The sequence below is a fragment of the Penaeus monodon genome, chromosome 41 (assembly GCF_015228065.2).
Source record: "Penaeus monodon isolate SGIC_2016 chromosome 41, NSTDA_Pmon_1, whole genome shotgun sequence".
In the NCBI taxonomy this organism is placed as follows: domain Eukaryota; kingdom Metazoa; phylum Arthropoda; class Malacostraca; order Decapoda; family Penaeidae; genus Penaeus; species Penaeus monodon.
This window is the reverse complement of record NC_051426.1, coordinates 17,938,313-17,953,172: the sequence shown is the minus strand read 5'-3', so window position 1 is coordinate 17,953,172 and position 14,860 is coordinate 17,938,313. Positions and strand designations below refer to the sequence as shown.

Here is a 14,860-nt window from a genome sequence, read left to right as displayed (position 1 = left end):
TAACCTCTTGGCAGATTTGATAGCTATACACACCATGCTTTGCAGAAACTCCTTGATTCTCGGCTGATTCATCTGGGATGCCAAATCCCTTGAACCATCTTCTGGAGAATGAGATGTACACTTGCGGTTTCCCCCTTTAACAAAGCCATCAATCTATCAGCATAGGCAATACAGTTCTAGCCATCGAGCTGGAACAATATGTTGGGACCTACTGAAAAGAGTATTAGAGGGGAGTGTGGCCATGGTCTCTGTTGAATTGGAATGGGCATGTCTTGCATACCTGACTTCAGCGTCAATGCCAGGCCAGTAGACTGACTGACACATTCTGGGGAGCATAGATTGCCTTCCCTGATTAGTGAGCACAGAATGCCTGAGGGCCTTGGGGATGACCAGAAACAGATGCCTCCCCTCATTGGTATACATGACAAGATCTCCTTGGCGTGGCAGATGGCGCTGCATCCTGAAGTGTGGCCATAAAGTGAGAGGCTCCATATCCTTGTAGTCAGTCCAGCCGTCATTGGATACACACTCTTGTAGCAGGTGGTACTCCTCATCCTTGGCTGCTTCCTCTTCAACCTGCTGGAGGTCCACAACACATCCCTCATCTCAACAAATTCCAATGCAGCTGCTATTATGGTTGCACAAATCAGTTCATCCTTGAGCATCTGTTGTGCAGTTCGTCTTGCCTTTTAGGTACTTAATATGGAAGTACATGGGCGTCCTCTCTTTAGATTCAAAATAAGAGGGTTGTTGACATCTTTATTTCCTTATCACCAAAGATTTTCGCGAGGGCTTTGTTGTTGGTCATGAATGTGACCACACACACACACACACACACACACACACACACACACACACACACACACACACACACACCACACACACACACACACACACACACACACACACACACACAGTCTATATATCTGTCTATGTGTTTATATATATATATATATATATATATATATATATATATATATATATATATATATATATATATGTATATATATTGTAAACAATACATAGCATGGTATGCTTCACACATCTGCCTTTCCTTCTTGGACAGATGCAGGTGCCTGTTCTGCTTTCTCTTTTGACAACAAAAGTAAGCATCCGCCCTCGAAGGGAGCAGCCGCATAAAAGGACAAGTTTCGTCTGACAAAGAGAGAGAGAGAGAGAGAGAGAGAGAGAGAGAGAGAGAGATAGAATAGGAGGGAGGGGGTGAGAGAGAGAGAGAGAGAGAGAGAGAGAGAGAGAGAGGGACAGAGCATGGGAGGTCTCTTGGGGCTTCATATCTACCTTCCTTAATAAAACCACTGGCGAGACCCCCTTTCATTCACTAAGGCCACAGTGTGTGTGTGTGTGTGCGCGCGCGCTCGCGCGTGTGTGCATTCACACATATATACATATATATAAAACCACACGAGCGGCATGTAACTCCAAACGCACGGCATTGGCTGTCTCCTCGGCAATCACTGTCCCCGCATCCTCTGCAGTGTTTAGGCCGGATCTGGTTCCTGTGTTGCATAAAGATTGATAGTCATTAGGTCGACGTGATGCACTAGAAGTTACCACTTCAATATGAGTGGGATCCTGGGAAGGGAATGGGGCCTTAAACTCACCATGTGAGCCACGGTACTCTAACCTGCTGCTTTTTCAGCTGACTGTTATGTCACATACATTAACTATGTCATTCAATCATTCTAGGCGGGGAAGACACTTTAACACGTCTGCCTTCATGTTACACTTACTCAGAACCATTACCACTTTCTTGCTCAATATATACTCATCTAAAGAGTACCGACACTTAGGGCACTGGAATTATACTAATTTCCCAAAGCCCGACATTTCGATACATGAGCACATACACTTTTACCTGGGGATTCCGAGTATATGAAAAAATCAGATCATGTATCGATCTCACACTCCTTAGTGTTGATTACCGCTGTGGTTGATAGTAGCTATAATTCCTACCTGTTCACATGAGCGTCAATAATGGTTAATGATAAGAAGAAATAAATGTGAGCGTCTATACGCTGCTGTAACTCGCCGCTGCACAGAAATCAAATGTAGGAGGCAGCCAACGGTGGCGTCCACCTACAAATGTTGCCGTAGTCTTTCATGCTGCCCATGATATGCAAACAGTCACTTCTCCTGGCCCTGACGTTGGGAGCGGCGGCCGTTGATTCTGAACCACTGGCCATGCCACCCGCGCTGGAGTGGGTGTAAAAGGCTATCATCCTTCATACAATGGTGAGCAGAGGGGTAGTTATACTTGTTAACGGCATTCACTCTTTATTTCTAAGAGTTGACACACGCAGTATAAGATCACACGAGACATGTCTACTTATGGGAGTAATCATGGTGCGCGGTCGCAGTCAGCTGCCCGGAGGGAGAGGGCGGAGCTGATCTTAGCGCGTCGGGTGCTTGACACGAACTCCCTGAGGCCTAGGTCAACCTCGGTATAAGTAGTGACCGTTTCAGTTGGAGGAAGCGATAGAAGCAGCTGGAGGAAGCATGGGGGAGCGTGGTGAAGTCACCGGCCCCGTCTGCTACACTGATTGCTCCACTGTACATTGCTCGGCCACCTACTCACGCCTCGCCCTCGAGGCGTCTTAGATTTGCCTCAAGGGTGACCTAACCTGGTTGGTCATCTTGTTCTCGATTGCGTTGTCCTTGTGCATCTTCGTGGCTGCTAGTCCCTGTCGTCCTTATCCTCCTGGTCCTCGGTGTAATCTGTCCATCCTCAATATCCACACGTCCTCGAAAGTCTTGCACAAGTCCTCCTTGACTTCGGAATCTTCTAGACTTCCTTGTAGTCCTCGTCCAGGCCTAACTCGGCGGCGTCCTCGTCCACACATGCTCACAGATCTCATCCAGGTCCTTCTCGCGTCCACACGTCATCGGAATCTTCATCTGGATCTACGGGCGTTGGGGCAGGGGCGGCTGATACCTGCGCTACGAGCTCCTGGAGTTGACCTGATCTGCAGGCGTCTGCCAGGCATCGCCTATGCACGGCATCCAGGGGTGACTGGTACTTGCGGCAAGGTGTTGGTTCGATGGATCTACACGGAGTCCGGCAGGCAATGCCCGTCCACTACACTGGGACGGCTTAACACCTTTTCTGACGAAAATCTTGGTCCGTGGGCCTATGGCGATCTTCGATGACGTCCTTCCCACAGCATCCTAAGGTGACTGGAACTGTAGCAGGATCTTCCTTCGGTGCCGTGTCGGTTCGACTGCAATATATAGTCGGGGAACCAGATCATACACATAAGGCCAGAGTAAGAGAAAAAGAAAGGCAACAGAGAAGAGGGGGTGTTAACTACCACTAGCTGGTTATTTAGAAAAAAAATAGCAGTTTTTAATGTTGGTTTTTAATTTACTTTCGTCTTTTTTTTATTTTGTTTTATTTTCACAAAGATAAAGAAGAAAATAGAAGAGGGAGATGTCAGTAGCGATCCGCATGGACCTGGCTTGAACTACCAACCGTCTCTGATAGATATGAGAGTGGATGAGGGAAACGACATCGGCAATCCTCAAGGATTTACTTGAACCACAGTTGTCACATAGAGAAGAAATAGATGTAACTTGTACATCATGTACGAGCCACTCGTCACGACAGACAAAATTGCGGGCTAAAGAGATACATCATAAATCTTTACACCGGCACTAAGACAGCAAATAACCCTATTAATGAAAAGGTTCAGTGTCTTTTGTCCTGCGTGTGTGAGTGAGGTGAATGTGTGTGTATGCGCGTGTGAGTGACAGCTAGCGTGAATGAGAGGGAAAGTGAGAGTGACCTCACACAGAGAATGAATCACAAACATGAATATTAACGTTCACCATAACAAAACTGAAGTACATTAGCAATGCTAGCTATTTAAAATTATTTCAACTACCACACTGAATTCAACATGTAATGATATGCAGCAGAATGTACGCATGAATGAATGGCGACATGAAAAAAAAAATATTCGCTAACTTTTTAGCAAGCAAATGTTCTCGGGGCCAGAAATCTGAACTGCCGAGGTACATGTTTCTATGCATGTCAGACCTCATTAAAACTCATTAACGGGGGGATCCTATACCCAAATGCCATATATGACTGAAGCGACACAAGCCAGGGAAATCTATAATAACCTGCTCTTTTCTGCGTATCTGTGATGGGTGCTCGCAAAATTCCCTAAGGATATTTAAATTATCACGAATCACACAAACACTTGGGATTACCCAAAACATGCAAGCGACTTGAAGAGGGTGAGAAAGGTGTGATTAATAAGCGAATAATGATTCTAGCTTAAACCCTAGTTCTACATTAATTAACAGACGTAACTGCGGGTCACACCGACTCAAAGGTGCCGATCGAACGAATACTACTTTCGAACGACAGAGCGCAGATCTATTAGGCGTTTACGCAACCCCGGGGCAATATCAGGCAATCATGTGCATTATGATATGAAGGAAGATCCTACGCTATATTCAAAATCATAAATGTTACTAAAATTGCGTTACACGCTCCGTTCTAGCGCTGATAGAACATGTCACCACTGATCATTTGTAACTGCTATGGTTAATCCCCTAGGTTTGACCAGAAAAAGGAAAAGATCAAGTCAGGTCAAGACCACCACTGACCGACCACAAGTGAAAGAGAAAGCGGGGTCAGGTCAGGGCGAGGGGAGGAACGAGATAAAATGAAATGATAATCGTGATAAGATAAAATCACGAATGCGTTAAATTCGTTGCAGATAAAACAACATAAATCTTTAAAAACGAGAGAAATCAATTAACTACTTAACTAACCAACGATATTCATGTTTATTGATCACATACTCGATCACACGGAAATGTGATCTGAGGTGAATAGTGTGAGAATGTGCCATTTGCTGTCATTAGCACCTTTCAAACCCAACAAAAAAAAAACAGCTTAACACATACATGGGAGAAGAAGGGAAAAGAAATAAGAAAAGGGGGCCCAATCGTGTACTTACATGTTTTTTTCTTAGTCATGTCTTGAAGCGGTCAAGCGGATTTTCTTCGAAGGATTGCGTTCATGCTGCGAGCCGGAAGGACGCAGTGCCACCTTGACACCAGATTGTACAAGGCTATCATCCTTCATACAGTGGTGAGCAGAGGGGTAGTTATACTTGTTAACGGCATTCACTCTTTATTTCTAAGAGTTGACACGCACAGAACACACGAGACATGTTTAGTTATGGGAGTAATCGTGGTACGCGGTCGCAGTCAGCTGCCCGGAGGGAGAGGGTGGAGCAGATCTTACCACGTCAGGTGCTTGACTTGAGCCCTAGGTCATCCCCGGTATAAGTAGTGACCGTTCCAGCTGGAGGAAGCATGGGGGGAGCGAGGTGAGGTCACCGGCCCTGTCTAGTACAACTGATTGCTCCACTGTACAGTGGGGATGAAGTTAGAGTTGGGTAAGAATTGCCTAGGGCATACTGTGGGAGGCACCGGCAATCTAGCAGGTGACTATAGGTGATCTGCACTCCCATCCTCTGTCATATCGGTTGCCTATAGAAATACCATGCCATCACTGCCGACGGGCACCTTCGAAATGTCGTTGATACTCATTGCGCCATGTAAGAGATGGAGGTGAAGATAGCAATCGCGACCCCACGTCGCCACCGAGAGCCGGCGTTCGGATCCTTGGATCCTACAAGAACTAAATTCAACATATAACAGTGTTAAAACAAAATCTGGAGATTTTCTTTACACCATAGATTTGTTCTAAGTAAGTGTGATTACTTTAAATTTATTTTTCTTGTCAAACTTATTTTAACAAAGTCTTGACTGATTTTATATTTAAAAAACTCAGGGAAATCGTTCGTAAAAATAAACTTTGTAAAAAAACAAAACAGGAAAGACACAAAAATCATAAACAGAATGACTTATAACGAGAAAACATAAAAAGACATAGTTAATGTTGGAGCAGGCAGAAAGAACAATAGATAAATGATGACGTTAAAACAGATATTTCTTAAAATGAAAATAAGCTTCCGTGGACAGAAAAAGTAGGGTAAAAAATAGGTTATAATTTTAAATAATATAGGTAACCATGAAGCTCACAGAAGAAACAAGAAATAATTTGTTTATAAATGAATCGCGGATGAGAAGACAGGTCAAAGGCAAACTCAAACAGAAGTGACTTATAAAAAACAATGTCAAATGGAACAGTAAAACAGAAATAAGTGAACATCTGTATATAGAGAATTCTAAAGAGGACGACTGCAGAAAGCACTGACCGGGCGGCGCGAGAGAGTACGGGAAGCTGGCGGCGAGTGATAGGCCACCTTACACTATTAAAAAAGCGGTCACTACCATATTTGAACTGGAGATCTGTTCGATTCGGACGGTTTTGGCGGAAAATCTTTCTTGCCTTTTTAAAGTGTAACAGGTCCAAAAGTGTGATAAAAATGGAGAGAAAATAATTATTAGCATTGCAACAGTTTTTATATTTTCAAATTTAAATCCCATTTATTATAACCGCGACAAAGGATGATTTTACTTATCTTTTATCATTTTTTCTACTGGGGGCAAGCTTAATATTTACGCTTTTCAATTCTGATTGTGAAATCGTTAAAAAAAAAATTATCTTTTAACATGTACATATCAATATAAGATATTAATCGAGATTCGACATTTCCTTCCGCATGTCAGTTTTTGGGCATTTATAATATGACTGAGCGATTATTCGAGGTTTAACCTTAGGAATATTCTGTTCACATAAGTTTGATTGTTGGCAAATATTGGCTGTGATTTGGGGGATGCGAGCCGGTAAGAGTCACGCCTGGAGTGGGAGTCACTTCGGTTACCAGACAAATAAACAGTTCGTCGCGGAAACATCGGCTGATCACTGACTGTAGGCTTCAGACCCAACAGTATGACCTTAACGGCAACTATACTACTAATAATAATGATTATGATATTGTTAATAAAGATGGTAACAATAGTGATAACGATAACAATGATTATGACGATGAGCCATAATACTACTAACAACTATGATAATGGTAATACCCAATATTGTTCTTTCCACCATTTTTTTATTATAATGATCTATTTTGATTTTATATAATTGTTCTCATTGGTATTAATGATTATAATACTCGTTATCACATATTTCTTTATTATCATATTCTTTTGAGGGCCATGAGCATCTAAAGGTGTTCTCAAATCAGTTCCCAGACAATACATAATGTTAAATTATTCTTTTATGGTAAAGGTTAAGGGTTTACAAAGCAATGTCAATGTGGTAGACATTAAAAGTCATATAGCACTATAGAAAGGTGTATTAGAGAAAAAGGTAAAGATTTTGTTGATGATTGAATGTGCTACACCGTCAAAAGTTAAACCACAATTGAGGACAGCCTTGCACTGAAAGGGCAGAGGTGAGGGTTTAGAGTGGGTAGTAACAAGGTGATTAGATCAAAGTCGTCTAAGGAAAAAAAGTGTGGGATTTCAGCAAGGATGTCCATAGGTTAAGGGGCTATTAGTTCAAAGAGCAGTTTTAGGAAAATGTCAGGAGGGAGAGAATCCAGGGGGGGGAAAGTCATTATGTGTATCCAAGAGGAAGCTAACGGGATAAACAGGGAAAGAAGGGTGATGATGCAGATGAAGCAGGGGAATGGAGTGTAGGAGGAACATGAGTAGGAGGATGGATGTTGGCAGACACTTTGAGTGTAGAGGGAAAGAGGGAAAAAACTAGTTAACAATTAGGATAAAATGTGTTAGATGTCAAGGCTTTTAGAGTGCTATTGGACAGTATGGTAGTGAAAAGGGTAGAGAGGGGAGAGCAAAGGGAGTACGGCGGGGATTAGTAAAAGGGCATAGGGTGCTTAGATCAAATGGAGACTATCTGTCTGAGGAATTAAGAGTAAAACTGTATGAGAAAAACTGCAAGAGCCAATATGAAACAATTAACGAGTAACAAGGATAGAAACAGGAGTTGGGGAAGCAGGAGCAGAATCCGAGAAATAAGATAAGGGGTTGGGGAAGCAGGAGCAAAATCCAAGAAAGAAGATAAGGGAACAAGGGAAGGTAGAGAAGAATGTCAGGAGGAGAAGGATCCAGAGAAAGACACTGTTGCGACATAAAGGAGTAAAGTGAGCATCCAGTTGGGAGTGGTAAGGATAATAATGAAATAAGAGGGATTGGTAAATGTGGAGAAGGGGAGGGTGGAGTGCCTGGGAGAAAGTGGGAGGAAGAGCAATAAGGCGAACTTGAGGAGGAGGAAGGATATCGGCAATTACTTTAAATGTAGAGAGAATAGGAATAGATAAATTGGGCCATGTTTAGGAAGTTTGAATGTCTTCAAAAGTTTCTGGAGGGAAGTTTAATGGGGATGTCTTCGAAGGTTTTATGAGGAAAAGAGGGGACAGATATCCAAGGAGCAGAGGAAAAGGTGGGTGTAGGAGAGGTAGGAGAGGGTAAGTAGAATGTTACGATTGCCAAGTGTGACAGGCAAAGTGAGGAGGAGGGGTGGGCATCGGGAAAGTGGTTTGAGAGTCTGCATTCAGACTGGAAAAGAATTGACTGGGAAGAGACAGAGTTGAGGTAGGATAGTAAGGGGTAGAGAGAAGAGGTACTGGGTCAGATGCTGAGACATATTGAGATGGGAGTGGAGCAGAGCGAAGTACAGCATTGGAATATGTAGAGAGAGAAAAAACACACCTGCGTGCTTCCTGTCTGATCTCACGTAGAGTAAGGCCTAATTTGAATCTGAAAGCTGCTACCCCAGATTCGAGCCTTGTAGACAGGGCAGCTCCTATAACATGCATAATGGGAGCCGCCACAATTGGCACACATGCATGATTGAGCAGAACAATATGAACGGTGATGGGTACATTGATGGCAGTGGGCTGTGGAGTTTGGTAAGGTGGCCAAAACGCCAACATTTCTCACACTGACAGGGAAGGGGGTTGATACGGTTGGGACAGGGAAGGACTCCACCAATATAAACTTTATGGGGAGAGGTCATGCCTTATGGAAGCTAATCTTGGCAATATTGGTGTAGAACTTACGGTGGCTCTGGGTGGAATAGTGTAACATTGTACTGCCCCTGCATCATTGTCAAGTGGTAGGCAAACAGTCTTACACAGGGCAATCAGGTGGGGTGTTTGAAAGTCGTTTCAGTACATGTGTTAAGGGAGGATTTTAGGCAGGAATAGTTTGCCAGTGAGGTCAGTCAGAGTAGTTAGGGATTCAAGTGTAACTATTACAAGTTGTAGAACCTTTGCACTTTGTTGGAAGAGAAGGGTACTGTCAGAGAAAGGGGTCTTTAAGGGGAATCATAAAGAATCGATCCCATTTGCCTGGACTAAAGACTTAGGGGGAGAAGCAGTAGAAGGACTAGGGCGGAGAGAAGATGGGGTGGCATGGAGAGGTTATTACGGTGGGGAGGATAATGAAAAGTAGTAATAAAGGAGGAGTTGGTAGACAAGGAAGACTGTGCAGATGTTATGGAGGATGTTGGGAGAGAGAAGGGGGTCTATTCTAAAGGTGAGCAATGACCTGGGTAAATGATTCAGAATGGATAGAGCTGACAGCAAGCATCGAGGAGGGGGAATTAGTATCAGTGATCGGAGCCATAACCAAAGGAGGGTTGGGAAACTACAAAAGTCAAATTTAGATAGGCTAACTGATGAAGGGGCAATCCTTAATGGCCCTAATAAGGGCATAATATCTTTATTATCCACTGGGGGACCAAGTCAGCCCAAGTCAGTGCCGGGTAAATAGAGATGGTGACTCAGGAAAGAAAAGAAAAGAAAAGAAGAAGAAGAAAAAAAAAACACCGGGCGGAAGGTAATGGCAAACCACCGCTCTGAATTGCCAAGAAAAAAAAATCATGGAAGCACATGATCGTCAAGGCCGCGGTGGTCGAAGGGTTAGAGCGTCGGACTCAAGACTGTCACGACGGCAATCTGAGTTCGAGGGTTCGAGTCACCGACCGCCGCGTTGTTTCCCTTGGGCAAGGAACTTCACCTCGATTGCCTGCCTAGCCACTGGGTGGCCAAGCCAGCTCAAGTCAGTGCTGGTCCCAAGCCCGGAAAAAATAAGAGAGAATGATTACCTAAAGAAAAAGGTAACACCGGCCCTCTCCGTGGAAAGGAACTGGGGACCCTACCACGTACTCACTCAAGAGCACCCAAAACTTGAAAACTGCAATTGTGTATCATGCTGTGACCACGGCGGCTCAGACATGAACCTCCCGTTAAATGATGATGATCTTATTATTGGCCCTGGAAAGACCCAGCAAAATTAGTGAGGTCCAAGGTAGGGTGACCCCCTTTACATTGGGCCTCAGTCCCTGTCTCCTATGGCCCCATGATAACAAGGGCATGGGTTGGGAGAAGTAGAGTTATTAAAAGTGGAGTTGGTTGGGGGAGGTCTAAAAAAAGAGGGGGAGAAGAGGGGACATGTCTGAAGGGCAGGGGAGAAGATGTGGTAGCAGAAGATGGAGGGGGAGGCAATTTAACCTTTCTTATGGATGAATAAAAATGAGAAGGAGGGGGGTTAGGTACCAGAGAAGTATAGAAAAATCTGAATCAGAATGGTGGTAGAGATTGGGGTGTCTGAATTAGAATGGAAAAAGAATTTGACTGGGAAAGGGAGGGGGCAGAAGTGGGATAAGGAAGAGATACGGGTGGGGGGGGGGGAGTAGAAACATCTAAAACATGTTATGGGGAGCCACTATAACGGGACATGTACGGGTGTGCAGAGGAGTTTGAGCAATGATGATCAGGGTTTTGGGGACAAAAAAGGGAATCGAGCTGCAGAGTGGTAATGTTTGGCAGGATGGCCTAGATTTCCAACTCTTTTGAAACTGATGGGTGAGGGGGGAGGTTGGTATGGTACAAAAGGGAAGGACTCTCTCCCAATATAAACATCATGGGGGAGGTCATGTCTACAGAAAGTAAACTTGGCAATACTGGTGGAGGATTAGAGCGGCCTCTAAGGGTAGCATTTACGGATAGTGCATCATAACCAACTAGGCTGGTCCCAAAAACAGGGCAAATTGCTGGGGAAATGGAGTACCGTTACAAATATTGACTGGGCAGGAAAAAGGGTGGGGATTCACATGTAACTGTGACAAGGAGGAGTGATCAGTGATATCTGTCATATCTGTTATCCAGGGGGAAGCGGAAAGGATAATGTAGAAGATAGGGGGTTGATGCAACTGAAGAGGAGGAATGGGTGTGTTTGGAGAGAATGGGGGAAAGGTCTTTGGGGGAAAAATCAGTAGGAAAAGGATGAACGTTGGCAGTTACTTTGAGTATAGAGGAATAGGAGCAAAGAGGTTATAGGATGGACGAGATGCAGGCCATGTTATCTTGAGTCATGATTTAATAGAATTTGAATGTCTTACAAGAAACCGATTGAGAGTGGATGTTGATTGGGAGTCTGGAGAAGATCTGAGACAAACCAAAGGGTTTCTTTGTGAGGGGCACGTGTGGGGGTGGGGGAGACGGGGGACAGAGTTGAGGGGCGGAGGGTGAAGAGGATGCTGAGATGGGGGTTGAAAACCATGTTAGCTTGCTTGTCTGTGATGAGCTTGAGGTGCGAGAGGAAAAAAGTGTTGGGTAGTAAGGCTAGACGAAACGAAAAATCTGATGAAATTCAAAATGTTTGTAGAGGTGGGGGTTAGGGGGGGTATTAGAAAGAATGGGGATGGGTGGTGGGAAAAATTAGTAGTGTTGCAGAGGTGGACAATAAGGCTGCAGAGTAGCAAAGTAGTAGCCAATAAAGAAAAGGAATGAGGATCGTATTAGTAGCCAATATAGCCCGGGTGCACCCCCTTGGCATGTAGTACATGCCACCTGGAATATTATTCCCAGCATGCCATGGCCATTACGTAAACATGCCACTCGGCTCTGCCACCCCTAAGAAAGCCCCCTACATGTGGGGGTGCAGAGAAGTAGAGGATTGGTTAGGAGAGGAAGGAATGTTTTACGAAGGTTGACTAACGACCAGGTGGAGATGGGACTTGTGAAATTTATAAATCTGTTGCGGCTAGACTATGAGGGTTTTGCAAAATTTTCATTACTGGCCATGGTAAGCCAGGAGTTGATTAGTCGGCATGTGAAAAGAGTCCACCCACACGGGTTAAAGGACTAGAATGGCACAAAGGCAGCCTTTCTACACGGCTCCTCCACTCATAGGAAATAAACGGATAGTAAAACGGTTAGAGAAGAGAAGAAATGCAATGGGGAAGAAAAGAAGAAAAGAAAAGACAGCAAAGTAATGTAATCAAGGACAAGAGAGGATTGATCCGTCTCCAAGCACTCCACAAACCTTACTAACCCCCCTTTACCGCAAAAGGGAATAGGTCAATGGTTTTTTTAAAAGCGAAAACAAAGTGCTCGACATCTAAGATCATGTAGCACTATAGGAAGGGGTTAGTGAAGCGTTAGTTGACTTAGTCGCTATTTGCTATGTCAACTATCTAGAATAATGAGGAGCGGCTTTAAAGGTGGGTTTAAAGTACGTAGTATGTTGCTGATGAGGCCACATGGGTTATGTAAGGGTTGGTTAGGGGTCGTTAGTGTTTGTAGTTTAAGGGGATTAGTCAAGTGAAGGATATTGATATGTATGTGAATATTCGCAGTAAGTATATATACGTTATGTTGATCTATGAGTGGATAACGGTTACAGTGACGTTTGGACCGAATTGAAGGGGATGGAGCAAAAAGGCAAGGGCGGTGAGGGGGTGGAGATAAAGGGAATGAGGAAGGGAAAGGTTTTGTTTTTTGTATCGGCAGAGCCCCGGTGTTGGAGGATCTGGGGTAAGGGCATCACTAACAGCATAGTTTTGGACATAAGGGATTCACGCTTTGTGTACCCAGGGTATAGGGAGTGGAAGGGATAAGATGGGGGGGGGGTTTTAATGTGGGTAAACAAATTTGGGATGGGCGGGGTTGAGGGGGGGTAGGAGGGGATGGATATCAAGGGGTCCTTTGAGTGCGGAGGAAGAGAAGTTGGGGAAAATTTGAGGGTGCATGAGGGGTTTTGGTGTCATTTGAGACTAAAGGAGATAATTTTGATATCTTTAAGTTTCTATAATGAAACGTTTAGTCTGTCTGGGGCGGGTATTTGCAGGAGGGGGGGTGAGATTTTGGGGGCTGCAGTAGAATTGGGAGTGTCTGGGTTTAGAATGGCAAAAAGACTTGATGGGGGAGGCAGGGGTAGAATAGGGGTGGGATGTAGGAGGGATAGGTAAGAGAGGCTGTAGGAACGTCTTGGGGGGAGGGGGTGGGCAGGGGAAGGCGCAACTTAAGGAGTGGGAGTAAGAGAAAGCCCTCGCGAGTGTTCCTGTCGGGCTTAAAACCCACAATAAGTCTTATTTTGACTCTGAAGTTGCCACCCAAATTGTAGGTGGGGCAGCCTTAAAAAAAAAAAAACTTTGGGGGGCTGCCCTTTTGGCCATGTGCTGACTGTGCAGAGCATTTGATCGGCTGCCTATTTTGGGCCCCTGAGGGCATCTGGCTGTGGAAGCAATTTTTGGCAGATGTCCTAAATTAATAATTTTGGCACTAACAGGAGGTTGATACTTTTTTCGGCAGGAGGGATTCTCTCCCAATTTTAGACTTAAAAGAGTCCTTCCAAAAAGTAAGGGTTTAAATGGTTAAAAGCAAGATAAATTTCTAGACTTAAGGTCATGTAGCCTATAGTTAATGTTAGGGAAGGGTGGTTGAGTTATGATTAGTTGTCTAAGCTGGGCAAAGAATTGGTGAGTAAAAGGGGTTAAGTCAGGGTGGTAAGGATTTTTAGATTAGATGAAGGATTTTTGGCTTTTTGAGGAAAGAGATGGGTTTTTTGAAAAAAAAAGTGGGGGTTTCTGTAAGGATGTTGATAGGTTGGGGGGTGGGGAAAGGGGGGATAGGGGGGGGAAAACAGAGGTAATTGGGCGAGACAAAAGGGGAATGTGGGGAAGAGACAAATGATAATGGGGGATTGGTATTGGGGGAGTGTAAGAAGGTCTCTTGAAGGCATACAATGAGGTTTAAAAGAGGAAAGGATATGAAAAAGGGTCGGGTCTGTGGGAGGGGAAACCGCTAATTCCAATGAAGGATATTAAAATTTAGGATATAGTTTGTAGACGTTTTGGGAGATTTTGAGGGGAAGCAGCTAGGGGGGGGATAAGGCCCAAAGAGGTCTGAAGGGGGGTGGGGGTTGTTCTACTAGGAGGGGTTTTGGGAGACAAGGGTCTGTGGGGAATATTTGTCATAGGGATTAAACGTGTGTATCAAGGGGGAGGGGAAAGGGGATAGGGGTGGTGGGGGGAGTGTTACAAAAGGGGATTACGTGTGTATCCGGAGGGAAGGGAAGGGATAAGGGGATGGTGGGGGTTTTAAATGTGGGGGGTTGGGGGTGGAGGGGGATGGGTATGTTGGGAGGGGTTGGGAGGATAGGGTGTAGGGGGATTCGTTGGAGGGGGATGGATACAGCAGTTCTTGCAGTGTGAAAGGAAGGGGATTGTGATTTGGGGAGGTTGATGTCATTTTTCATTAAAAATCTTAAATTTTCAATAGTTTCTTCTGAGGGTTTTGGTTTGGAGTTTTGGGGGGTAAAGGTTTTTTTGTAGAGGGATGTTCTCAAGCGTAGGGGCAAAGGAGGGGGGGTGTTTTGGGGGTAGGGGAAGAGGGGGTGGAAAGTTTGTTCGTCTGTTAGGGATGGAGGGGGAGAGGGGAAGGGTTGGGGGGTTTTATGGGGACTAGTATCTGTAAAATGGAGTGTCTGGGTTTTGGATGGCAAAAGAGTTTTACTGGGGAAGTAGGAGTGAAGAGGGGGAGTTTAAAGTAGGGGGGGGTTGGGGTTTTTGGAGAATTGGTAAAGAGCAGTATTA

General features: G+C 44.6%; 1 pseudogene; it reads right to left on the bottom strand.

The window, feature by feature from the left end:
• Positions 1-1,308: 1,308 nt before the first annotated feature.
• On the bottom strand, positions 1,309-5,589 carry LOC119598427 (annotated as a pseudogene).
• Positions 5,590-14,860: the final 9,271 nt, after the last annotated feature.